At 53.2% G+C, this 25,661-nt stretch overlaps 1 long non-coding RNA gene across 2 annotated transcripts in view; it reads right to left on the reverse strand.

The window, feature by feature from the left end:
- Window positions 1-3,062: 3,062 nt before the first annotated feature.
- The window catches only part of LOC136993517 (uncharacterized), a 149,181-nt gene continuing 126,582 nt past the window's right edge, over window positions 3,063-25,661 (reverse strand). For both annotated transcript variants that reach the window (XR_010885868.1, XR_010885867.1), the window contains exons 2-3: window positions 23,963-24,082; window positions 3,063-3,144 (exon numbers count right to left, since the gene is read on the reverse strand). This is a non-coding gene — a long non-coding RNA (uncharacterized lncRNA). The remainder of the gene's footprint in view (window positions 3,145-23,962; window positions 24,083-25,661) is intronic.

The following is a 25,661-nucleotide window of genomic DNA, read 5'->3' on the forward strand; positions in this document are numbered from 1 at the left end:
GCCGGGAATGGGACCTGCCCTGCAGGACACACCAGCCCCCACAGCCTGGGGATGCTCCCTGCTGCAGCTGGGTCAAACTGCGCCGGGAACGGGACCTGCCCTGCAGGACACACCAGCCCGCACAGCCTGGGGATGCTCCCTGCTGCAGCTGGGTCAAACTGCACCGGGAATGGGACCTGCCCTGCAGGATGCACCAGCCCGCACAGCCTGGGGATGCTCCCTGCCGCAGCTGGGTCAAACTGTGCCGGGAATGGGACCTGCCCTGCAGGATGCACCAGCCCACACAGCCTGGGGATGCTCCCTGCCGCAGCTGGGTCAAACTGCACCGGGAACGGGACCTGCCCCGCAGGACACACCAGCCCACACAGCCTGGGGATGTTTCTTGCCGCGGTGGTCTGCAACAGCTTTGCCCTGCGGGAATCAGTCAGGACCACTTCTGCGGAGCTGAAGGACAAAGTGTCCCTGTGTCCCCTATTTCTGGTACCACTAAGCCATCCTTCCCCTCACAAAGTGGGTGGTGGACACGCATCACATGCATCATCACTGCAGCTATTTTTAATGCACAGAAATTAGCCCAGCAGGAATTCAAATTCATTCAATTCCATTATACTGAAAAGGCAATCTAGACACTTACTTCAGTGTGCAGCAGCCACAGAACCTGCAGGAAAGTGCAGGAAGGACCGAAAAGGAAACAACTGCATGCAGAAGGGCTGGGAGGATGCACAACATGCCTGCCTGCCTGCCTGCCTGCCCGCCCTGGGCACCTGTGGGCGAGCTGTCCGAGGCCAGGCTGGCATCCAAGCCAAGCATGCAGCTCCTGGTGAAAACAGCTCCTGGCAGCAGGAGTGGCTCAGGACAGATTCAATTATTCCCATCTGTTAGTGCCTCAAATGGCTCTTTACCTGCACTGTCTGCTTGCAGATGATTTACAGGTGATTTGTGAGTGTGGGCTGCCAGCATTAATCAGTATGTGATGGGGTCCGAGGGGCTAACAGCAGCTGGGAAGCAATGCCAAGTGCACAGGGGCACCCAGCTTGCTGCTTTGCCAGCCACTGCTGCAAGGCACCCCTGGACAGCCTCACTGAAGTGCTCAAGTTTGCATTGCCACACAGGGAAAGGCAGCACCAGAGCCTTCATTCTGCACCAGGAGGGAGGGAAGAAGGCCGGAGCTTGGGAAGAGGGAGGAAGAAGGTTGTGGCCAGCAGGGGAAGAGGGGAAAGTGCCTGGCTCTGCATGTTGCAGCCGCTGGGCCTGGGCAGGTCTGGGCACCATGCCACAAAGTGAGTGCGGTCGCAGGCTGGTGCTGAGCCCGGCTGTGCGGCAGGCCAGCAGCACCAGGGCAGGCTGGCCGCTCTCCCAGTCCCTCCCTCTCCGACCCCAAGCATCAAACCCCACTGCACGCTCCGGCACCGTCTTCCCAAAGCGCCTTACAGCATCTCCTCGTCTGGGCACCAGCAGCTCTCCTGGGTCTGGAGCAGACGAGGGCAGGCAGCTCCGGTGCCAGGACAACGTGACGGCACCACGCACGCGGATGATGAGGAGCAGCTCCAGCACCGCAATGGAAAATGTATCTGGGAGCTCTTCTTGCCTCATGTCTCCTAGAAGGAAAGTGGTACAGTGGGGGCAGACTGGTCTGCAAGCCCCCACACAGGGAAGAAGGCAGCATGGGTTTGTGTAATGTTTCCATGCCCCGAATCTCTGGAGATCGGGGGCACAGGGGTCTGTACCTTCACCCCTTCTAGTTGCAGTGCTGCATGCGGAGGTTGGGAGAGCTGGTTGTGACTCCCATGTGCCAGGACGCCCTTGTACAGATGGCAGTGAGATTAATGTACTGAGACATGCAGATCCGAGACCATCTGCATGCAGAATCACACGGGGAGGAAAACCTCTTCTTTCTTAGCATTTCAAAGGGGCTGCAGTTCCTGTAGGACTCCCAAGCCCACTGCATAAGTGAACAGCTCAGGGACCCTTACCAGAGCTGTTGTTCCCAGCCTGGTCTCAGTCTGGGCCAAGGTTGCAGCCTTGCAATCTGCAGAACTTTACTTAGTAATTCAGACGCTACCAAAAAAATAAAAGTGCACCCAGGCTCTTCACAGCAGCTCACTAATGTTAATGATTTGAACCTGAGGCACTGGCAGGACAAAGTCATGAGAAGGAGCCACAGCCACAGCATGGTTTAGGTACACTTGACTTTGCTGGTCTCGTGTCACACTCGTGACTTCCTCCCTCTGAGTCCCCACAAACACCCCAAAGAAGTGGAAGTCCTTGTTCTGGTATTTACCTTTCCTCATTCAGCATCCCTGTGTCTTTCCCAAGAACTTAAACACAGCATCCCTGGGGGAAGGTCATTGGATTCTCACTCTCCACTGCTCAACAGGCTTTACTCTTGTCCTTAACAACTGCTTCAGAGTGCCAGATAATCAGTAGTAACTATATTTAGTCACCTAGGAGACAGGGGGGATTCCCAAAATTAATGCCATAAAACACAGTAATCCACAATTAATTAAAAAAGAAAAAAGAAAAAGAATTAGACAAGCCCGGTGTTGTTTGGACTGTTATTAACAGTGCAGAGCTATTGGCCCAGCAAGCTTTCATGAGGGCAAAACTGACAGGATAATGACATGGGATTCCTATACCACACAAGTCCTGCCTTCTTTCTGGGTCTGTCACACCAAAAGAAATGACCACAGCCAAGCATTAGCTCCAGACCTTAATATGCAGGAGGCCATTCTTGTTTATGGATTTGAAATAATTGAGTTACACAGAGCTATAGCGTTTGTGTGCTACACAAAACATCTGTTCACTAGGAGGAACTGCTGGAACTGGCAGTGATCATTTAAAGAGAGAAAGATTGCATCTTTCATCCCATAATGTCACCAATAAATCCACCCTTTCTGGGATACTTCCATCCTTACCCATTTTTGCTGATTAGAACCTAAAGCAAAAGGTTCAGAGGCAAAAGACTGCAGAGGCGAGCTGGTCCGTACATCCAGTGCTCGGTGTCAACGGCATCATTACATCTCCACGACTCCCATCAGCTCAGAATAGATGCCAGCACTGTCCTTCCATGCGCTGTAATGGCAAATGCCTGCAAGACTCGGGGAAGATCTATCGCTTGGAGGCCCCAAACAGCTCAGAGCACATCTGTTAAAGAGATAAAATAATATTTTCCTGGCTAGATACCAACGCGTTATTGAATAAAGTTTAAAATCTTCACCCTGAGTCAATTCATCTGTGCAGGTGCCATTGTACTTTCTCATTTTTATTTTGGAGAGAAAGAAAATGCAGGGCGAGCAGACAAAGCAGTTGCCTGATTTGAATTTCACTTCTATCCCATAGCTCTTTGCAGAGGTCAAGGAGAAAGTGACGGGTGAAAAATGTATCCTGGAATCAGCAACCTGAAGGTTTAAGAAAATACATCTCCACAGCATTGCTACACACACTGAGAGGAGGAAAGCAGGACCAGCCTGTGGATCGATAGTACAGGATGTGAACAGCAAGTGCAGCCTGCCAGGAGGGAAGCGGATGGCACAGCACTCCTATTAGCATATTGAAAATGCTCTGTTTTAAACTTGCTTTTTAACATGATGGAGAAAATTCAATTTCATTCTCCAAACAGATTGTCCCAGCAAGCGGCACCCAAGGGGAAAGGAGCAGGTTGCCTCCACTCTGTAATTTAAAACTCCTGTCACAAGCTAGGGCTCATCCACTGTCCCTAAACAGCGTCTGTGCAGACCCGCTCTGGGAGCTTTGCCTGGCGTGGTTAGTCTGGGGGCCTCTGGAGCAGAGGTGCCGCAGGGAGACGCTCTGCGCAGCTGCTCCAGGCGTGCCCCTTGCGTTGCCTCGTCAGGCACCTTCCACCAAGACGGCATTTATTTTCTTTGCAAATAGAGCAGTATATTGCAGTTCAAGATTCTGGGAACTATAAATAAACTTGAATCCACCTGTAGTCTATCTGAGAGATTTACCAAGTTCAGCAGTTTTAATGTCACTGATTAGATAAAACTTTCTTCCTGCACAGGACTGTGGGCTGTGCATATTCATATAACTTCCTGAAAAGGAATGAGAAGTTACCGAAAGCATCATGAAAGGAGGACAGCAACGCTCATTCCCTCACAACAAAACAAGCACATCAATAAGATTTAGGATTTAACTACATAAATATTTTGTTGTTGCTCTAAATCAGTGATCCGTAAGGAGAGGAAACGCAGGGAGCCAGCACACACCACTACCTCCGGCAGCGCGCTATCAGCCCTTGGATAATTTCAAGGGATACTGGGGGCGCAAAGATCTGCAGGAGGGAATCCCGGGAGACCGCGCTTCATGGAAGCACATGGCATGCAGTGTCTCCAAACATGAGGCAGATTAATGTAGTAAAGATGCTGAAAGGACCCGACCTGCCAGGCCTCCAGACCACCCAGGCGGAGTTCACAGGGTCCCCAGGTCTGCTGAGCCCCAGGACCCCCGGGCCGACACACTGCTGGTTTTCAGTGTAGGCCTGACCCAGACAGTCCTCCCATTACTGTGGCAGGAGGAGGCTCTGGAGCCGCTGTGCCGCCCACCTGCTGCCAGGTAGGGCATCGCTCCCCCTCTGCAGGGAGCAACAGCCCCACGGAGGGGCACGTCACCGAGGCCACGCGCCAGTGTGTCCGGGAGCCGCGGGAGATGCCCCGGGCCCACGGAGAGCGGTTGGGGTGGCCTAGCCCGAGGCAGCGAAGCGGGGCAGGACCACGCTGGCAGCGCTCGCACATGCCAGACGCCGTTCCCCACCCAGGCCCTGGCTCCCTGCAGCCCCCAGCGCCGGCTGGGCACCCTCCCCTGCGCTGGCGTGTTCGGGGCTGCGCTCCGCCAGCGCCGCCTTCCCCAAGACGCTCGGCGCTCTTGGAAAGCGAGTGCCTGCCTGTGCTTAGTCTCCCGTCGGAAGCTGTTACCAGGAGCAGCTCCCTTCTGTCTTCTGGAGACGGCCAATTTTCTCATTGGCAGTGACAGATTTTGGAGTTGCAGCTCAACACAGACATCTTGTACTCAACACAAGGACAGCGTTCCTTTCACACATTTCAGTGCTACCGATCTGCTTATGCAGCCCTGTCAGCAGCACGTCCAGGAGCCTCCCCAGTATTTAGAAATAGCAATCGCTATGCCTTGTACTTTTTTCTCCTCTTGTACAGGAACTTGTCGAGCCTCTGCATACATGTGTGCACGTATCTTGCTGGGGGAAATTGTGCTGAGGATGTTTGGTAGCTACTTCTGAATGCAGCCTTGACTCCCAGCCGGTGGGAGCTCCGACCCCTGCATGCTGGAGCATCCCGCTGGCTGCGTTAGCGTCACCGATCCTGAAAGCTGTAGCTGTGGCCAAGGGTGAGCAAGTCTGAGCCATTCCCACTGCTGTCTCCGAGCATCAGCAGGGAGCCCTGGAAAGGCAGCTGTGCCAGATGAGCGCTGTACTGAAGGGGATCAGCACGTCACCTCCTGGCAGCCTGCCACCACATGCGGCACTGCATCCTTTGAGGTTTTCAGTCTCTTTATCTGTTCTTGGACACCCTGTGGCACTGTTCAGTCCTTTCCTGGTGGTACATAACTATGTAGTTACATCACTTGTCTTAGTCAAAAGCAGCAACTGTGATAGCAGATTGGCCTACAGAGAGAGGGCAGGCCTTCCCCTGCTTATGCCAAGATATCACACTGCACATGCTTCCAGATGCACATCCTGACCATTGTTCCACCATTGCATCCAGGCATTTACTTTTCCAGGACAGTTTGGAAGTGTCTCATTCCACCTTTCCCAAGGCTTTTCTTCCTAGCTCCTTGTGCGAGCATGTGCACTCACAGATGCATGCATGCACATGCGTGTCCATACACACATGGACATGTCTCACTGTCCGTCTTCGTTAACTGTGTCACCCCTGCGTTCTCGGTCTTGATCGCCTTCCCAGTGCTGCCAGCCCTTTGCTCATTTCCTCAGAATGCTTTTATTTGGGAATAGACACGTTTGAGGAACATTTGGCTTTACTGGTTGTCACTGAGTCCTTACTGGAGGATAAGTCACTAAAATACCCATTTGCAATATTAAGCGCACCTTTCCTGAAAGCTGCAGTAATTGTACAGGTTTGTGTCTCTGTAGAAAATCTCACCCTAGCATAGCCCAACTTGTAAGAGTTTGCTCTGTCCTTCCTTGAGGTCAAGACTCAATGGAGGCTAATGGCATAATATTGCCATTTCTTTTAGATTGTATGCTCTCATTTTAGTACAGCAGCTCATTTTTAATAGTTTGGAAGGATTTTTTTGTATGTCTTCACCTCTCCTACTCCAAGGATGTTTGCTCTCAGTTTATTTCTGCTCTTCTTATCTTCTCAACAACTGCATCTCTTGTTCCAAGTCCTGCTCATTTTCTGCTCCTTATTGTGATTTTTCTTTAATTTCATCTTGTTCCCACACTTCCCAATCACACATTTCATCACTTCTGCTTCCCTGTTTCCAACAATACGTGATTTCTTTATCTTAATTGTATCAGCCAGTCATCTGGTTCCAGGCTGGCATCTCTTTACCTCACAGTGCAGTCCCTTTAATCATTACTGCTTCTGGCATGTATAATAATAGCTGAGACAAGCTGTTAGCTTTCACCTCCCAGTTACAGTCACACTTTTTTTTTTCATGTAAGCCCTAATGACAACACATAAACCAAAAACCCTCCAGACATCAGCTTTGTACAGACTGCAGGAGAAACTCACCACTCCAGAGCCCCTTCCCTCCCTCCCTGGTGTGCAGCAAGGCGATGCACAAGATAAGTCCCATGGGGACGAGTTCTTCTGATGGACCAGCCCCAGCCCCTGGAAGGACCCCATGCACAGAGCTCCCCATGCACTGCCCCAGCCGGCCGCAGTCACGGTGCCGAGAGCTGCACAAGTTTCCCCAGCCACTCTCAGCCGGGCGTCTCCTTCACGCAGGAGCCGGGGCTTTGCAATTCCCTGCCAGGGGCACTGGCAATGGGCAAAGCTCCTCTGTGGGTGGGAGAAAAGCAGCCTTCTCCCACAGCAGCTGGGACACCCTTCTTCCTCCAGGCTAGGCCTCTCTGATGTCCACCCATTTGCAAAGAAACAAAGCTCTTTGCAGTTCATAGCCAACAAAGGAAACCAGAGCAGAGGCCTCAGAGCTGCTGTTGGCTCACCCACCCTCTCTGCACTGCACAGACTTCTCATTTGGAGGGTCCTTTTTTACCAGTCTGTGAGCTACCAGGCTGCGGGACTTCCTGCTGAGTGTCCTTGCTCAGTGCATGGCAGAAGTAAGTTACTGACTAGCTGCACCATCTTAGTGGAGATGTCTCTGTGAATATACCAAGGACACTAGCAGAAAAATGTTCCTGCTACGTGGTTTGGATAATTGGCTATGCTGACTGCTGCATGCAGTGTCCCCAGTCTCTACTGCACTCCTCACCATATAGCACCCAAAGCCCCCGTGCAGAGTTTTCAAATGGATTGTTCAAATTTGGAGCAATTTCAGTGTCTGGGGAGATCCCGGTCAGTGCTGCAAGTACCAGCTCCTCTTCAGGGAGGCGGGACGGGGGAGACTGGCTTTATCAAACCAAATTCTAAACAAAGATCTTTGAAGGTTTCCTTAACATCCTAAGAGAAGACATTTTCATGGGCAGTCTGGCTAACTGTGTCCCCACTCCAACCACCATACTAGTACATTTTCTGGATGAAAACTATGCTCCTTGAATCCATGGCTCCAGCCTCTCAGTAGCTGTGGGAAAAGGCAGACAGCTGTGAATGTATTGCAGTGTCTCAGCTCTAAGAAGTTGTACATGTGGGTAGAAATAATATTGATACTAAGAACAGCTTAAATGCCACTGCAGCAGCTAGTACAGTGTAGAGGGAGTAGCTGCATGCGTCAACAGACTCAGAGCCTCTGTCTGTACTCTGATCCGCAAGCACCGCGTTGGAAGGTTAGTGAGATCTTGGCTCATACAGACAGGAGCATTTTACATATGTCAGAGGGAATTGTGGTGCCAGCTATGAATCAGTGGAGTACAGTATCTGTCTTTGGTCACCTGATTTGCACAATGGTAGAATTGAATTGGAGCTTGAATAATATAGGTCAAATAAAAAGGGAATGGAATGTAGGGGGTTATACAGCAGGAAAATCTGACAAAAGAACAGTTATTTAGTCTGGAGAAAAGCCATTTACATAAGGTACCATATTTTATATTTGTTGATGTAAAGTGAACCTTGCTGATCTATCAGAGGTCTCTAGACAGGTCAATGCTAAAGGTCAGCAGCTTAAGGGGAGGAGGAATGTGCCCCCGCCAGCTCTCCCGGGCGCCGGCTGTGCTCCTGCTCTGTGTTTGCACCGCGCCCTGCACAACGGAGGCCGTGACCGCAGCATCCAGGCATGATGGTGCTGCAGGTAAACAAAATTAACTGCTGCATTACAGAAAGGGAGGCAGTCAGAAAGGAATCTCTCTCTGTCCCTTGGCATTGCTATAGGGTTGATTTATTCTCTAAAGCAACTGTACTTTGTAGGGTTCAAAAATTTAACATATCATAGCTGTAACCATACAGAAACCTGGGCAGGGATAGAGCATGGAGGAGCCAGCAAATGGCTGAGAGTGGAGCAGATGCCAAACATTTCCAGAACTGACAAGTTCATCAGCTGCTTCAGGATGAAGAACGGTATATATGAAGTGAAAGAAGAGGAAATTTTTGTTAAGTGGTAAGAAAGAAAGCAGATACTGTGCAGTCAAAGGCAAGTAGTTGTAAAAGGACGGCACTGACCAAACCAGATGTCTACGCATTTACATGCAGAGGAGGGAAAATGCACACAAAGAATGAAACAAGCAGTGGCAAATTTGTTTAACTGCCCTGTAAGTCTCACACCTGCCAAAGCAAATTGGAGAAACATGCACAGAGTGAGCAGGTTTGGAGGAAGGTGCCACAGGCTGGTCCTGTGTCTCTGTCTCAAAAGTATTTACAAACCAAGAGGAGTACAGCCCAACACCAGTGAAGAGACACGATCTGCAAATGCTGGCAAAGGTACACGAGATGACCATCAAAAGCGTGTGTCAGCAACTGTACTGGCAGGGAGAGAAGGGGAAGCAGCTGGACCAGGCACGGAGAAGCACTAGCTATGCAGACACTTGCTAACGCCAAACGCAGCTCTCCACAGGTTGCCCTAGAGAGCTTAACTTCACTGTGCTGAGAGTGGGGACTCCTGGGTCTGCATGTGACTCAGCCCAGAGGAGATGGCCAGGAATGTGATTTAGTATCAGCGATCACAGTGAACAGGGGGACTGCAGGACACAGGAGCAGGACAGTACCGCTTCCTAAAGGCTGCCTTACTGATGCATCAAGAGACCATCAAAACACATGCAATAAAGGTCAGCAAGGCTTTCAGGAAGCGAGGCATAACACAGGACAGTGACAAACCACCAGTGAAGCATAGCGGGTGGCAAGAAAGCCTCTGGTCCAGACATCCTCACTCAGCGAATCTAGACTCTGCTTCCTGCCACATGGGAAAATTGCTGTGTTTCCACTTGCTGGACCTCTGCCAAGGCAAGAGCAGCTGATAGGACATTTGGAGCTTCAGTAGTCTTGGGAAAGAGGTGAGATGCAGCAGGTAGCAAGAGCCCACGTGGGAACCTTAAGTTCAGAAGTCCCTGAAGCTCAACTCTGAGTCTGAGTACCCTGAAAGTTACTGAAAGAGCGGCATGGCAATAATACTGCTCTCATTCCTCCTGATTCCCATACATTAAATGTGTGTACTCATGTGGTTTAAATCTTATGCATTCAAGGCATGTTGATGTATTCAAATATTTCTTTCATGCAAATAGGACTCTATATAATGCATTCTAGGCAGCAATAACTTAAATTAACAGCTACTAAAAACTGGGGGAGACTGCCATGGGCATGACAAATACAGATAACAATACTCAAATGCTGAGTAAAATACACCAATAGTCAGCCATGGAAATAGATGGGGAAATTCCTGACGGACACTCAAAGGTGAATGAAATGGTGGTTCACCTGCACAGGTTTGGGCTGAATGACTGGGTCAGAGTGTTGGCACTTCTAGTTTCTCCCCTTAAAATGAGTTGTCAGAGGAAAAGTAAAATCAACAAGGAATACATTCCGAAGCAAAGTTAGAATCTCCTCCAAGAGGATTTCTTTAAAGGCATGCATTTTTCCTAACGAAGCTCTGCCTCTGCGCGAAGCAGGCGCCCACGGCCACGGGGAGCTGGCCCCTGCCACGCGGGTGCCGCATTCACACTGGGAGCACCTCCGACTACCACGGAGAGGTCGGGCAGGCAGAGCCCACTGCTCTCCCTACACACTGCCCACAGACCCGCACTTCCGCCTTTGACTTCGCTCAGTCCTTTGCCATTTCTGCTTCCCCAGAGACCTTTTCCTCCCCACTGAGCACACCACAAGGACTGGAGCTCCTCTCTGCTGGGACCCCTGAGCACTTTCATTCTGGTTCAGCTCTATTCCAGCTGCCTATCTGGTGCCTTCCTGCGTGCTGAGGCCTCACTGAGCAGATTTTTTAGAGAACCATCTGTATCCTATCTGCATATAGATTTACAAGTAATAAGGCCAGGAGGGACCTGATGATCACCCAGCCTGACCTTCTGCTGAGCATAGGCCATGAGACTGCCCTAGATTAATTCCATTTTGAACAACCACAAAATCTTTTCAGAAAGAAAACATTTGATCTTCATTGCAGCATTTCCAGTGAGGAAGAGATCCTAGGTGCGTTGCTCCAGTGCTTAATTACCCTCACAGTTTCTCTTGCGTAGCTTATTTCTAATCTGAACTTGTCTGTCTTCAGCTGCATCTAGTTAGACCTTTGTCTGCCAGACAATAGAACTGCCTGTTATCAGTAGCTGATTTCCTACATAAGTACTCACTGACAGAAGTAAGTTGTTTCCCCAGCCTATCTTTGATAGGAAAAAAGATCCCTCTCCTGCAGGCTCTCACAGTCTGGCATATATTCATTCCCTGTAATCATCTTTGCAGCTCTTCCCTGACTCTTCTTCTGTGTATCAGCTTCCTCCTTGGCATAGACAGCAGAACTGGGCACACTGCTCCAGCCATGCTGACAAAAATTTCCACTTCTACCCTATTTGCTACTGCATCCATGAAATGCATTAGCCCTTCTAGCCTAGCTGAAAGCACCCCTTCCTCTTTTGCAGGGTCACCACTTCCTAGGGAAGCTTTCTGCTTCATCAACATTCTGTAGACCTGGCTTCTCACTCACTTTCATTATTCTCAGCTGTTTTCTCTTTCACTTGTTTACATCTTTCTCCTGAAATTCTTCCTCCCCAATGCTATGCCTCATAATTGTTTTCAGCTTGGTGAAATTAACCCTTTTAAAACACCAAGTGTATATCCATATTATTGATTTGGATTTTATTGTGTTTGCACAAAACAAATGTAGTCAAGTCATGATCCCTTGTATCTAAGCCACCACTAATGTTTAGTTCTGTGATCAGTCCCTCTTCATCTGTCAAAAGGAGGGCTAATACAGAATTCTGTTGCACTGGATGCAACTCCTTCCGAGTCAGGAAAGCGTCATCTACAATTTTTGGAAATGTCAAGTCCATTTAGGTTCTGACAGCACGAGACCTCCAGCATATGTCACTCTGAGTGAAATATCATGTGCTAACCTGTTTTTTTCTCCCTCATTCTGTAAGCCTGCATGGAGCTGACCCTCCTGTTCTGTCGTGTGATCTGTTTTTCACAGCAGATACCAGCTAGCATCCCCTCTCATGCCTTACAGACCAGGACATCCACCTCTATGTCTTTGGGATCACTTGCTGATGAGTTGTCAGCACAAAAAATGCTGCTTTGATGTAGGCTGGCTTTTCCCCACCTTGGTCCCCTGATCTTTCCCAAATAGGTTATAACCAGACATGTTAACTTTCCAGTCATGCAGACCTTCCCAGCAGGTCTCAGTAACAAGAAATAGTTCAAATTGATTCTCATAAATGAGCAATTCTGAATCTTCTTGTTTATTAGCCAGCTCCTGGCACTGGTGCAGAGCAATTAAATAACTTTGTTAATGTATCGTTCCTAATTCCTACTGCACAGACGCAAACGCCTCAAGATCTTATCATCCCTGCTCACAGTCAGAGATTTACAAGCACAGGCAGTGACTCAGATAAAGATATTCCAATTGGTGCATGAAATCATACCAAAGCTCTCCCCAGTCCTCCTCCATAGGCCACTGCAGGCCTCTGGGATAAGAAACTGCTGCTTCAGAGAGAGAAGTTGCCCCTAGCTAGATCTCTTTGAGAACTGAAGTTCCTTTCTAATCAAATTGTCATGCCAAAGACTGTCTTTACCATCATTGTAATTAACCTCCTCACGCATAAAATGCAAATGATCAAATGTTTCTCCTCGCCAGGGCTCGGTGGGACTCTCACATCTGACACCGGCTGCGGCTGCTCTGTCCCTGCCCCTGGATGTTTCTGTGCTGCCTCCGGGCTTGGAGGGGACACGGTCTTCTCAGGTCCACCTCCCCTCTGCGTGCACAGCTCCAGCAATCCCTAGGCCTAACCTCCCAGCCTCCCCGCTGTCTCCGGAGTCCTCCCATGGAAATCCAGGAGCAGAGTGATTACACGACCTCAGCGCACGAACGCTTGCCAGAGCAGCACTGTGGAAATGCCCTTCTCTGGCAGATGCGGCTTTGCTCTCCCCCGGGCACCCTCCGAGGACTGTCCCCGTGCGGAGGGCTTGGGTGCGCCACCCACACGGGCAGTCAGCGACACTGGCACTCGGGGCTGCCGAGGCTGGTGTCAGTGGCAGCAGTACGACCTCATTCTTACAAAAAAAACAGCAAAGGCAGAAATGTGACAGAAATTGGTCACGGGTCTTAAGAGGCAGCAGGGGCGCTGGATGCCTTGGGCACAGGGGGGTGGGAGAGCGCGGTAGTGAGGCAGCGGTCAGCAGACAACAGCAGCGGCACCTGCCCCCGGGGAAGGCTGCGAAATGGGCACAAGGCAGGAGGAGCCCAGGAGCCGCCCAGGAGGCTCCCGGGGACGCGCTGCCACTCGCAGTGCCGGCTGGGCTGGTCGGCAGGGGCCGAGCGCGCTCCCCACAAAGCCCCGCTCCGAACCGTGCCTCCCGGGGCGCGCCAGCCCAGCCCATCCGCCCCTCCCCAGGCTTCCTCCGGCTGCTGCCACCTCGCTCTGCCCCGGTACCCCAGTCCTCCGTGCGGGATGGACAGCCCAGAGAGCTGCCAGGGCAGGGAGGCAGGAACACGGGCTTCTCCTTCCAGCCCAGACCCAGGGCCAACGCTGGTGCTCAGGAGGAGGTGGAGGGGCCCCGCAGGTGAGAGGGGCTGGGGCTGGCCGCACAGGCAGCAAAACTGAAGAAAAATCTATGGAATAGGGAAAGAGTTCATCTAACTGAATCTGCTTGGTGAAAACTATTTGTTCCCGAGTGAAATCTATGCAGAATTCAGTCTACATGGTCAGCTTTTAATTCTGGTGTCTGGAAAAGTAAAAACACAAAACGTTCGTGCTCTTCTTTGGCACCTAGCAACAGTGCTCAGCGCTGTGAATAAAACCAGCCTGGAGCGCCGCAGGAAGTGCGGGAGGAGGACAAGCCCTGGGGCTAATTTACAAGGAATGAAAACACTTTTTACACAATGTCCTGACACCGTGGCAGCCATTTTCTCTACACAAAACAAGTCCAATATTTGTTGTTCTTTCAGCCAGGCTTTTCCTGTCCTAGAAACAAGCCTGAAGTGCTCTTAAGTATCCCCTGTGCTGCTAAATTACTTGTGGCTGCTGAAGTGTTCCCTCCACGGGAATGCTTAAGCAAAGGTCCCTGCTCGATAGGCCCTGGCGGTGACGGCGCTGGGAGGGGGCCAGACGGGCTGCGCATTAGGCACCGCAGCTCCGCTTGCTCCATGCATCGCGGTGTCACTCCGTTACTGAGCTGCAAACGTTTGGGTCCTGATCCGCAGCAGCTGCTCATCACAGCCGCAGGCTGCTGGCTGGCAGCACCTCCTGCGAGAAGCCATTCTGGCGTCCCCCAGGCAGGAGGCCGCAATGGCCTGAACGTGCACAGCGCTGCTTGCCTTGCTGGTGGAGCAGGCAGCCGTGCGGGGCCGCAGGGCTCTGCCGCGCGTTGCGGCAGCGGTCTGGCCCACGTCCCCAAGGCCCCGCAGCCCCACGGCCCCGCCGGTGCACGCAGCGCTGCTGCCCACCACCAGCCAGGGCATCCCTCGCGCTCGGGGCCACAGGGGATGGGCAGGCGGGTCCCTGCCTGGCGGCAGCTCCACAGCCACCAGCCTCCCCATTGCCAGCGCCGCTCTGGCCCCTCCTCGTGCCGCGGCACGCAAGACCGGGCCCCTCACGCCATCACTCCTGGTGTGCCACTGCCTCTCACCAAGCCACCGCCTCTCCGAAAGACCACAAGGCTTCCTCTCGCCACCGCACGGTCAGCAACAACAGCGGCCACCCCAGGCTCTGCTTGGGAGGTGTTTCAACCCGGACACTCCCGCCAGCTCTCCTGCTCCTGCCAGGCCCCTGCAGGGACTCGGCAGAAGCAGAAAGGGAAGGAAGCAGCCGTCCACGCAGGAGGCGGCTGCCCTGCGGAGCATCCCTCGCAGACCAGTGCTGGCGACCCCATTAGCAGCAGGATCACAAAGCCCCTTCCTCATGCACCGGCTACAGGCTCTGCACCACGCCACTGCGCTCCCACCGGCCTGGCCTCGGCAGCACCCGCCAGCACCCCCCCAGCCTGCAGCGGCTCGCAGCTCGCCTGCTCGCCCGTTAGGAGCCAGGCACTCCCTGCACACGAAATGCTTCTTGGACAAGGGATTTTCAGAGGCTGCAGGGCCCCAGCTCAGCAAGCTGACATCATACGCCTGATGTTGCCAAACAAGGATGAGCTGTTGCTAGAACAATCAATTTTTAAATATCTCTCTGCCTGTTACCCTTAGCCCTGCAGTAACTATAGTAACAGTGCTCTGGGCTTCCCCCTCTTCAAACGTGCTGCAGCTGCGCAGGCAGCTCCACTGAGCCCACGGCCAAGCGCCACCAAGCACAGCGCAGCGCAGTGCAGCGCAGCGGGGAAGCCTGCCGGGCTCCCAGCGCCACTGTGGGGCAGGTTGCAGGGACCAGCACAGTCCCTCCATACCCTGAGAGAGGCCACACTGCCCATGCACAGGGCTCCGGCAGCCTGAACACGGGGATCTGGCGTCGTCCTGCACAGCTGGCTCACATGGCTTTGGCAATACATAAAACAGCCCTGGCATCCTGGGGGAGCGCGTGCATCCCCCTCCAGGAGCCGGCATCCTGGGGGAGCACGTGCATCCCCCTCCAGGAGCCGGCATCCTGGGGAGTGCGTTCATCCCCCTCCAGGAGCCGGCATCCTGAGAGAGTGCGTGCATCCCCCTCCAGGAGCTGGCATCCTGGGGGAGTGCAAGCATCCCCCTCCAGGAGCCGGCATCCTGGGGGAGTGCGTTCATCCCCCTCCAGGAGCCGGCATCCTGGGGGAGTGCGTTCATCCCCCTCCAGGAGCTGGCATCCTGGGGAGCGCATGCATCCCCCTCCAGGAGCCGGCATCCTGGTGGAGTGCAAGCATCCCCCTCCAGGAGCCGGCATCCTGGGGGAGTGCAAGCATCCCCCTCCAGGAGCCGGCATCCTGGGGAGCGCGTGCATCCCCCTCCAGGAGCCGGCATCCTGGGGGAGTGCAAGCATCCCCCTCCAGGAGCCGGCATCCTGGGGAGCGCGTGCATCCCCCTCCAGGAGCCGGCATCCTGGGGAGCGCATGCATCCCCCTCCAGGAGCTGGCATCCTGGGGAGCGCGTGCATCCCCCTCCAGGAGCCGGCATCCTGGGGAGTGCATTCATCCCCCCTCCAGGAGCTGGCATCCTGGGGGAGTGCAAGCATCCCCCTCCAGGAGCCGGCATCCTGGGGAGCGCATGCATCCCCCCTCCAGGAGCCGGCATCCTGGGGAGCGCGTGCATCCCCCTCCAGGAGCCGGCATCCTGGGGAGCGCGTGCATCCCCCTCCAGGAGCCGGCATCCTGGGGAGCGCGTGCATCCCCCTCCAGGAGCCGGCATCCTGGGGAGCGCGTGCATCCCCCTCCAGGAGCCGGCATCCTGGGGAGTGCATTCATCCCCCCTCCAGGAGCTGGCATCCTGGGGAGCGCGTGCATCCCCCTCCAGGAGCCGGCATCCTGGGGAGTGCATTCATCCCCCCTCCAGGAGCTGGCATCCTGGGGGAGTGCAAGCATCCCCCTCCAGGAGCCGGCATCCTGGGGAGCGCATGCATCCCCCCTCCAGGAGCCGGCATCCTGGGGAGCGCGTGCATCCCCCTCCAGGAGCCGGCATCCTGGGGAGCGCGTGCATCCCCCTCCAGGAGCCGGCATCCTGGGGGAGTGCAAGCATCCCCCTCCAGGAGCCGGCATCCTGGGAAGCGTGTGCATCCCCCTCCAGGAGCCGGCATCCTGGGGAGTGCATTCATCCCCCTCCAGGAGCCAGCATCCTGGGGAGCGCATGCATCCCCCCTCCAGGAGCTGGCATCCTGGGGGAGTGCAAGCATCCCCCTCCAGGAGCCGGCATCCTGGGGAGTGCGTCCATCCCCCTCCAGGAGCCGGCATCCTGGGGAGCGCATGCATCCCCCCTCCAGGAGCCGGCATCCTGGGGAGTGCGTCCATCCCCCTCCAGGAGCCGGCATCCTGGGGAGCGCATGCATCCCCCCTCCAGGAGCCGGCATCCTGGGGAGCGCGTGCATCCCCCTCCAGGAGCCGGCATCCTGGGGAGCGCGTGCATCCCCCTCCAGGAGCTGGCATCCTGGGGAGCGCGTGCATCCCCCTCCAGGAGCCGGCATCCTGGGGGAGTGCAAGCATCCCCCTCCAGGAGCCGGCATCCTGGGAAGCGTGTGCATCCCCCTCCAGGAGCCCCAGGCCAGTGCCAGCGGGCAGATGCTCAGCGAGGGGCCCATCCTTCCTGAGCAGTATCACCTCCAGCATGTGTTCACAGAGAGACCATGTATGTCGCAAGGCAAGAATGAAGAGTAAATCATGCTTATCGTGTTTGTTGAGCCAAATTAAAGGATTAAGCAATTGATACCAGAATCAGAAGCATGAAAAGACAGAACAGCAAAGTGCATTGTCGGCATCTATCTGACACACTGGTCATTCCCATCTGGTGCTCTTGGCTCCCCTCCACCCCCATCTCCCCCTTCCACTTTCAGAAGTGGATGCAGAGACATAACTATTGGGGCATGCTCTTGCCCATGAAAAGCCTGGTTCAGATGGTGATCCCGTCCTCACAGAGCTGCTTGCACCCAGGAGCCCTGGTCAGGGCGCAGCCTCCCACAACCTGCTTAAAAGGATCTCCTTTCCCTGGCAGCATGGAAAGGGGCCCTTCTCCACGAACACCCCTCTCCTGCCATGTAGGGATGCATGTCATGCTGCAGTTTAAATTACCTGACATGCTTATGAAGGTAAAGATGTCCTTAGGCTTCTGAGGGGATGTTTGCCTTGTTTCTCTCTTTACCTCCATTCTGCTCAGTAAAAATGCAAATGAAGTGTTGTCATTAAGTTGACTCTTTCTGCAATGCAAATGATGTGTGTGCTCTCTCCCTACCTGCCTGCCTCCCAGATTTAGGAGGTGGAGAAGGAAGGAGGGAAGTGGGTTGGCTGAACTGCAACCTTAATTGGACTCCTCCCCAGACAACACACACTGTGAATTTTTCAAAATCACATAAATCATGTAATATCAATTATTCAATCATTATGCTAATCTCATGGCTTCCAGAAGACCTCCAGCTCTCTATAAAACTATACATGAAGTACCAATTATTGACAGACTTGTCATCAGAGGACTAATACCCAAGCACATTTCCCTTCTGAAATGCAAGTGGAACATGCACTGCTCCCCTGGGAGACGTTACCTCTACTATTCAAGTACTCTTGGAGATGCTTCATCACACTAAATTCCATCACTGCATTTTATAAATCCTGTACTGTTAGACACATTTATCCTTAAAACAACTTTATGGTATAATTCCTAGTTTTTCCTTGGCATTACTAATGTGCATATAACCAATGTACATAACAGATCAGCATGGAAAGCACAGCTGACATTTAGGTATGCAGACAATTTCACACATATCACACATTATGCCCATATCACGCATTAGGGCAACCATGTGCCCTGCCAGTCTCTTGTTTCCCTTCCCCCACCCCAAAAACTGACAGTTGCATCCTTTAAATGAGCAGGAGATCTAGGCATTCTCCACTGCTAATGCTTGGCTGTAAAAGGAGGCAGAGAGTACACACTGAACGCCATGCCCTGCCGTAGCATATTGAGGGTCACCCAGGGCCCATCTCTCGGCCAGCCTTTGTCAGGGAAGGGTCCAGGTCTAGCGCAAACTCTCCTGCCCTGGGGCATTGCACCCCAAGTGTGTTGCAGGTCGCAGCTCTGTGGAGGCTGCAGGGCCATGGTGCGTGTTCGCAGGACATGTCCTCTAGGCCAGCCAGCGGCCTGCCTCGTGTCAGAGCCCAGCTGGGGGATCCCACAGGCTCTGATGCTCGTAGGCAGCCTCGGACCACATCAGCAAGGGGACAGTGTTTCCTGAGGGTGTCACTGAGCACACACAGAATACAGTTTTTGCACTTAGTTTTCTGCCACTCCATCAAGGCTAGAGCTCACATCCCCCCCTTGAAGCCCCTCCCCAGGGAAGAGGCCACAGTAGGATGGTGTCACCTGGAGCAGAGGTTTCCCAGGTGACACTCCACAGTCACTAGTGACTACTGCCCCACAAGGTCTCTCATTAGCTACCCACCGGCTAATGAGCATGGTCTCCTGTCATCTGCATTTAGAGCATTTTTCTCTCTAGGGGTTATGAATTACTATCCAGTGACTTCTCAGTTGGAGGGAAGACAGCTTTGTACGTCCCGGTGAGATGTCCTCAGGCACACAGAACAGAGGCATTTGCTGCCTTGGAGGAATGGGTTTTGCAAACAGGAAAGCAGAATGCAGAATGAAAGCTGGCAGTATTTAGACACTCGGATCCAGGGCTGAATTAACCCCTGGAGAGGGAGAGGGAGGGAGAGGCCTGGGCCACACTTGAATCTCACTGAGGGTTTGACTCTCACTGTTACTGCAACTGAAATCATTGGCAAAATGCAGGTCCTGGCTTTGTAATTTCAGCACAGCAGCTTGAGTTGGAAGGAGAAGATGGGTATGACCTAGTCCTGCTATTGCAAGGCTCATGTCGTGCAAATAACTGAGCTTCAGTCCGGAAGTTTGCCCTCTGTTCTTATTAGGAGATGATTTCAGGACATTATTCCTCAGCTACTACAAAAAAGTACCCCAATTTCTAGTTTGAATTCATTCAGGGGCAGTTTATACCCAGACGTGCTTGTGCAAGGATTATCCTGCATCTCACCAGCTCTTCTCCCACACTGATGTGTATTCTTTGATGTATTTCAGGAGAGTTATGATGTCCCCGCTCAGCCTTTGTTTTGTGCAGCTAAATGAGCCAAACTTCAATCTTCTCTCATAAGCAGGCCTTTCCCGGTGCAACCTCTCTCACACAGTCTTGTTCACAAGGCGCAATTCATCCAGCATTAGCTCCCCCAGTGGGGATGCTCCCTTGACCCCTGCTGCTGTCAGGACCATTTGCTGCGGAGGCAGCCCAACAGCCAGCAAGGCACCTTCCCAGGGCACGGGATGCACGGCAGCGAGTGGCTGAGGCAGACTTTTTTAACTGTCAGTTCTGAAAGCATTTGATGCAGCTGCTGCAGGCTGCGAAAAAACAGGAGGCTGCCAGCACCATGCAGAGGGTTTGGATGCCTCCCACAGGCAGGAGGGGCAGAGAGAGTTAATTAAAATGCACTGAGCAAGTGTAAAGTTTTATTACAAGACACAAAGGTAGGCTGGTTTCTTTCTCCCACAGACACATCTGCATAATCCAGCCTGGGCTCCTGCAGCTGCACTGTGCTGTGCATGCTGCTGCCACTGACATTGTTTTCATCTATTTTATTGAAAAAACACTACCCAAGGTTTAGACTGCATAACAAGCCCTGCTGCTCAATAATGTCTTGCTTTCTTCCTGCAGATGAATCTAACTGGAAACTCCCAGGTAGTAAGTGACCATCCTGCAGACAGGCATGCCCATCTTCCTGTCATCTTCTTTTCAGCAAAACTCAGAAATCTCCGGAAAAGGCAAAATGACAACGGGGGGGAATTCCAGCTCCATGGCAGGCTGCAGTTATACCCCCATGCTACCAAGCCATGCCAGCACTGTTTGTTGAGCACAGAATAGTCACTAGGATAAGTGAAGCAAGTACAATTCTCCCACACAGGCGACAGCATACATGCACCCAAGTGATGAGCACCAATTTCCGCAGGGAAAGGAGCTGCAAATGAGTCACAAATGAGACAGATCCAGAAAAATGTCTCAGCACCAGAAGGCTGAGATCTGCTCCAGCTCAGCCAGGCGCAGGACTTGGAGTCTGCCCGAGCTGTCTGGCAGCTCCATCGAAACTGCATGGTGGGTGCCTGTCCCTTGGCTGCCTGGCCAGGGCAGACTGCAGGGGCATTTCTCAGCAGGAAGCAAATGCCCGGTGCAAGGACTGCAGGAGCAAGGGGCTCCTCAAGTTCTCGAGGTCTGAGAAGCGTGGAGTTTGGGGCAGCACTCAGCCTGAACTGTTTCTGTTCCCTTCTGCCGAGCAGGGAGGTGAGGAGCAGGCGGGAAGCAGGACTGTGGAACCCGCTTCGGCAGGACAGAGGACCGCACAAAGGGGGAAGGAGACAATGTTGCCTCATTAACCATGATAAAGAACAGGTTCAAAGAGAGCCTGGCTTGCAGAGTAATTAATGAGCTCTTTAATTTCAGGCTGTAACACCCGAACTACTCCATTAGGCAACAACAGCTCAAAGTGTCCTCGCCATGTAGTGCCAGGGAGCTGCACGGGCAGCTCTGGAGCAGAGAGCACAGCGGCTTTTCCTGCCACGTCAGAGGTGCGCTGGGCCATGGGCTCAGCAGGTCAGTGGCCCTGGCTTCGCAGGTCTTCTGATCCAGAACCCAGCAGAAGCACTGATCTCCTGCGACCCCAGCCTGTCTGGCACTCCCTCGCGCTGGCACGCACTCAGCACAGCTCTGCTTACAGGGAGAGCCAGCGCTCTGCAGCTCCCGCAGACAGCGGAGCTTCGGGATCAGCGCTCCCACTGCTGCACGCTTCCCCAGAAGAGCACTAACAAAAATATCTCTGGTTCCCTGATTAAAACTCAGCCAGCCTCCGCCATTGCGGAGTGTGAATATACTCTATATATGAACTGGAGATTTGTCCGACACATTTTTCTCAAAGACTGTATGTCTTTTTTTTTTAATAATGCCAGTCATAAACATCATGTTAGACTCCAGATCTCATTATTGTGAGCAGGGAAATGTATGCCATGTAATAAATTCTTTTGTGGGAAATAACCCTGGTGACTACAGGAATTTATGAATTTATTACTCTTTGTAGGAGCCTTTCCTCCTATGACTTAAGGAGATATCTATCACCCTACAGGAGACCTTGCTGGTTCTCTGTTTGGAAACCTTCGTAAGGCTTTATGTCGCACTTCCTCACGTGCCTTCATGTCCCAGGATTCGCTCCGTGCGAATCACTCGTTATAAACAAGGCGTTTCAAGAGCAGGCAGCGACCCAGCGGGACGGGGGCCGGCCGTTGCAGCCCCACACAGACCCCGCGAGGAGCAGTGACTCCGTCATCCCGGGGCCCTTTCCGGCACTTGTGGCTGCGGCACTGCAGCGCCAGGACCCTCGGGGACCCTCGGCCCTGCCGTCCCTCGGCTCCGGAGCCACGCGGAGCCGGGCCTCAGGCCAGCAACGCCGGCAACGCTGGCCCCCCGGCCTGCCCGTTGGCTCCTGCGGATGGTCCCGGACTCACACAGCGCCTGGCACACAAACACGGGAAATCTCGCCTCGTGCTGCAGGAAGCCTTCGGCAGTGCCAGGAGGCCACAGAGCCCTGTCTCTCCCCGCCGTGAGCTGAGTTTCAGCCCCCGGGGCCCGCGGCGCCCTGCAGCAGCCGCCGGCGAGCGCTCGCCGAGCGGGGAGTGGGCCCTGCACAGCAGCCACCACCGCGCCGCTGCTGCCCATGGCGCCGGGCAGGGGCGACCCTCCGCATGGTGCCACCGCAGCACCCGGCACCACCGCTTCACTGCTGAGCTGCTGCAGAAGTGTGCCTTCTTATCTCATTGTCAATTTTATTCTAATATACGTTCAAAATACTTGCAATACAAACCTTCCCTGTAAGATTACAAAACGCTCGAGCACTTCTGCAATTTGGATGGCAAGGGATCAATTATTTGGGCATGGTTTTGCATATAATGGCCTGCAACAGATTGTAAAGTTTCTCAGTTAGCTAAGTAATTATGAATACTGAATACAAAATAATGGCTAGAGAACGATGGAACTGGGCCATCTGGACTCAGAGAGGCTTCGACCAGGAGGGAAGGGAGCGTGGGGAGGGGGACTCTCTAAGCTAAATGCTGTAAGTACGTCATAAGTGTGATCTTATAGAGTCTGCTGGAACAGAAAATTCACCATGTAAGGAACAGAGTCCAAGAATAAAAATAAAAATAAAAATAAAAGAGAGAGAGAAGTGATAGAAATTGTTTTGCCAAGAAGGAAGTTCAAACTTCACTTCCATGTGATCACTGTTTGTTCCAGAAGACCAGATCACTTGGTTTGTTTAATGATTCAAAGCAGAATATTTTCAAAAATCTTTGAAAGCTTTCACAAACAGACTCCCATCCAGCCAAAACCCAGCTGGCAAAGTTCCTGCGTGTGAGGAAAGATTTATTTATCACGTCTCAGTAATGAACACTTGGTTTTATTTTGTTGAAAAGGGAAATAAGTGGGGGATTTGACCATGCAAGTTACAATCACTGCCATAAAATAATAGAACTGAGAGTGATTGCTCCAAAGTAATCCAGAAATCATCTCCTTTATGACATATTCCCAACACAGGGCTTGAGTGCTCATGCTCCCAGAGAGCCCCGCCGCACTCCATGCGCTGCGGTGCCCTTCGTTACCCGATTGATCCTGGATCCCTTGACACGCACCAGGCCCCATCCTGCTCCACCGTGTCCCCAGCACGGTGCCACGCGCACTCCCGCAGCGCACTGCAGACCCCCCTCGCTCGGGCTGCTTTGCTGCATCTTGCCACACCACATCTGTGCCTGAGCCCGGCGCAGCTCGCCACACGCCTGCACCCGTCCCTCACAGACCGCGGAGGCCACGTGCTCGCGGGAACTGCCCTGCTCCCCAGGGCTGGCTGATGCCGCTCATGTTGGCTGAGCAGCCGTCCACTGTGCATAATGACACTTGCAGCTACATGTTTTATTTCTTGTGTTTTTCAATCCATTCATAAAAAATGCATGTGGGATGAAAGGTTTTACACAGCAAACAGAACTGAGATTTAGGGCTACAAATACCAGATTTCACAAATGCTCCCTCTGTACAATTGCTCAGAAGAAAATCACGCCACTGACATCAACAAACTGGGGGATGGGGCGAGCTGCTTCCCCGGCTGGCTGCGTTTAGAGGCCTGGGGGCCCCATGGTGGAGGCTGCCGGGGCTGAGCCTCGCTGGCACGTGGGAGCTGCAGCAGCCCCGCGTGGAGCTGCTGGCCCGGGGCTCCCGCTCCCTCCATGAGCAGCACTGCAGGCCCAAGCTGGCACGTGCCCACGTCCCACCTGGTGCCACAAGGGCTCAGTCTGGGCCAGCGAGCGGGCAACGGCAGTGACGGGCCTCGCGCCCGAGTGCTGGCTGGCGTCCGCCTGTGCCGTACTGCAACAGTCAGACACGGAGGAGGGAGGTGCCCGAGTCCTCAGGGAACTCCCTGCCCTTTGGCTTCATCAGCGTGCCCAGTGCGGAGCCCTGTCTTAACAGTCCAAACCCAACTAGGAAATGACAGCGGTAGTTACATACCGGAGGGTGGGGTGGTACCGCGTGCACAGCGCCTTCCCTCTCTTCTCCAGGTCGGAGATGGTTATAGGCTCTCCAGGACATAGTGGTGGATGCACCAGTTGACAGAAACCCACAGCTCTCCTAAAAGTAAATGAAAATGGCATTAAGATTTATTTTTCTCCTTCTTTTAAAAATCAGCCTAGCAGGAACATCAAAGTAATCCATGAGTCTGGTCATTCCTATAACATATTATTATAAATCAAAACCAAAACCGTGGTTGAGTCAGGTAGAAAACCATCTTCCAGAGACATCCTACTGAGCTCAGCAAAGGAGAAAAGGCTGACATAACATCTTTAAACATTTTTAATTGCCCTGTCAAACTGACAATTATAGAACTAATTATTGGGAAGACAATACCAGATATACTGAATTGTGCATCACCAGTGCTTTTATGTAATTATGCAATTTAAAGAATTGAAGGCTACAGTAATGGACTATATCTGGTTAATTAGGGACTCCCTTTATGCTAATAATGCCATTTATTTTCAGCTCACTATATTTGTTTTTTTTCTGTAAAACCAGGCATATTTTCACAGACGATGAAGGATTCTTTGCAGCAGATCATATGCCCCTTCAGTTATTTATAGTACCCAGATTTTTTCATACGGTGGATGATGAACTCCAACTGGCTTCTCTTTCATTCCCACCTTTGCTGTATTTTCTACAGGTTAATTATAGCCCAGGGCTGGGTTCCTGCAGCTTTGCTAATGTTGGTATCCAGCCCTCCCCAAGCTGCGCAGCGCTCGCGGAAGGCACAGCAAGTGCTGTCACGTGCGGATGCGTGCTGCTGCCCGCGTCGCTGCGTAGAGGCAGCGAGCGGAGGCACCCGGCGCGGCGCGGCGCGGCGCAGCGTGGCACGGCCTGCGTGGGGAGCTGGGCCGGGAGCGCCCGCCAGAGCGGCTGCAGAGGGGCGGCGTGGGGAGCCTCGCCTGGGCAGCCCTCCCTCCCCAGCCCGGGAAGGGCCAATGGCACGAGAACGGATCCAGGCCGGCTCTGCCCCAGGAGCTCTTGCAGGACGGGCGGGAGGTTGGCGAGCGAGTCCCCACGCAAACCCTGCAGAGCGGCACGCGCCAAGCCCTGTGCTCACACCTGCAGCAGCAGCCGCGCTCTCGCCAGGCCTCTCCCGAGCCCCCGTCACACCCTGGAGGCCAGGACCTGAGGAGCAGCCGTGGACTCATGCCCAAGCAGTGTGGGCAAGTCTGCCACTTTGGGAGAGGCTCCCAAGGAGAATCAGCTGTGGGGAACCTTGCAGCCACCCTCAGCCACGGGGCCGAGCCTCGTGCCCCAGCTTCCAGGAGCATTCCCTGCGCAGGATCTGCCCACACCAGCCTGTCCCAGAGACAGAGGCTCCAAAGAGCAGGGCTGGTCACAGGAACAACTCTTATTAATGCACTAATACCTATAGTGGAGGACAGCACACATGAGTGAGAAGTACACAGTTCTCTAAAGCTTCCCCTTATTTCTGTGGGTCAGTTCATATTCATATTGCCTCTCTCTTTCCACAGGCCCTTATTGTTGAGGCTATTCTGCATCAGCTTGTATCACACTTTGCATCACACATCAATGACTTTTCACCAAGGCCCACGCCACTTTTTAAACTACCCAGCAAGCAAGGACGCTCTGCAAGCACACCAAATGCCTACCAGCAGCGTGAGGGTCT

Source organism: Apteryx mantelli, chromosome 16 (genome assembly GCF_036417845.1).
Source record: "Apteryx mantelli isolate bAptMan1 chromosome 16, bAptMan1.hap1, whole genome shotgun sequence".
Taxonomy (NCBI): Eukaryota; Metazoa; Chordata; class Aves; order Apterygiformes; family Apterygidae; genus Apteryx; species Apteryx mantelli.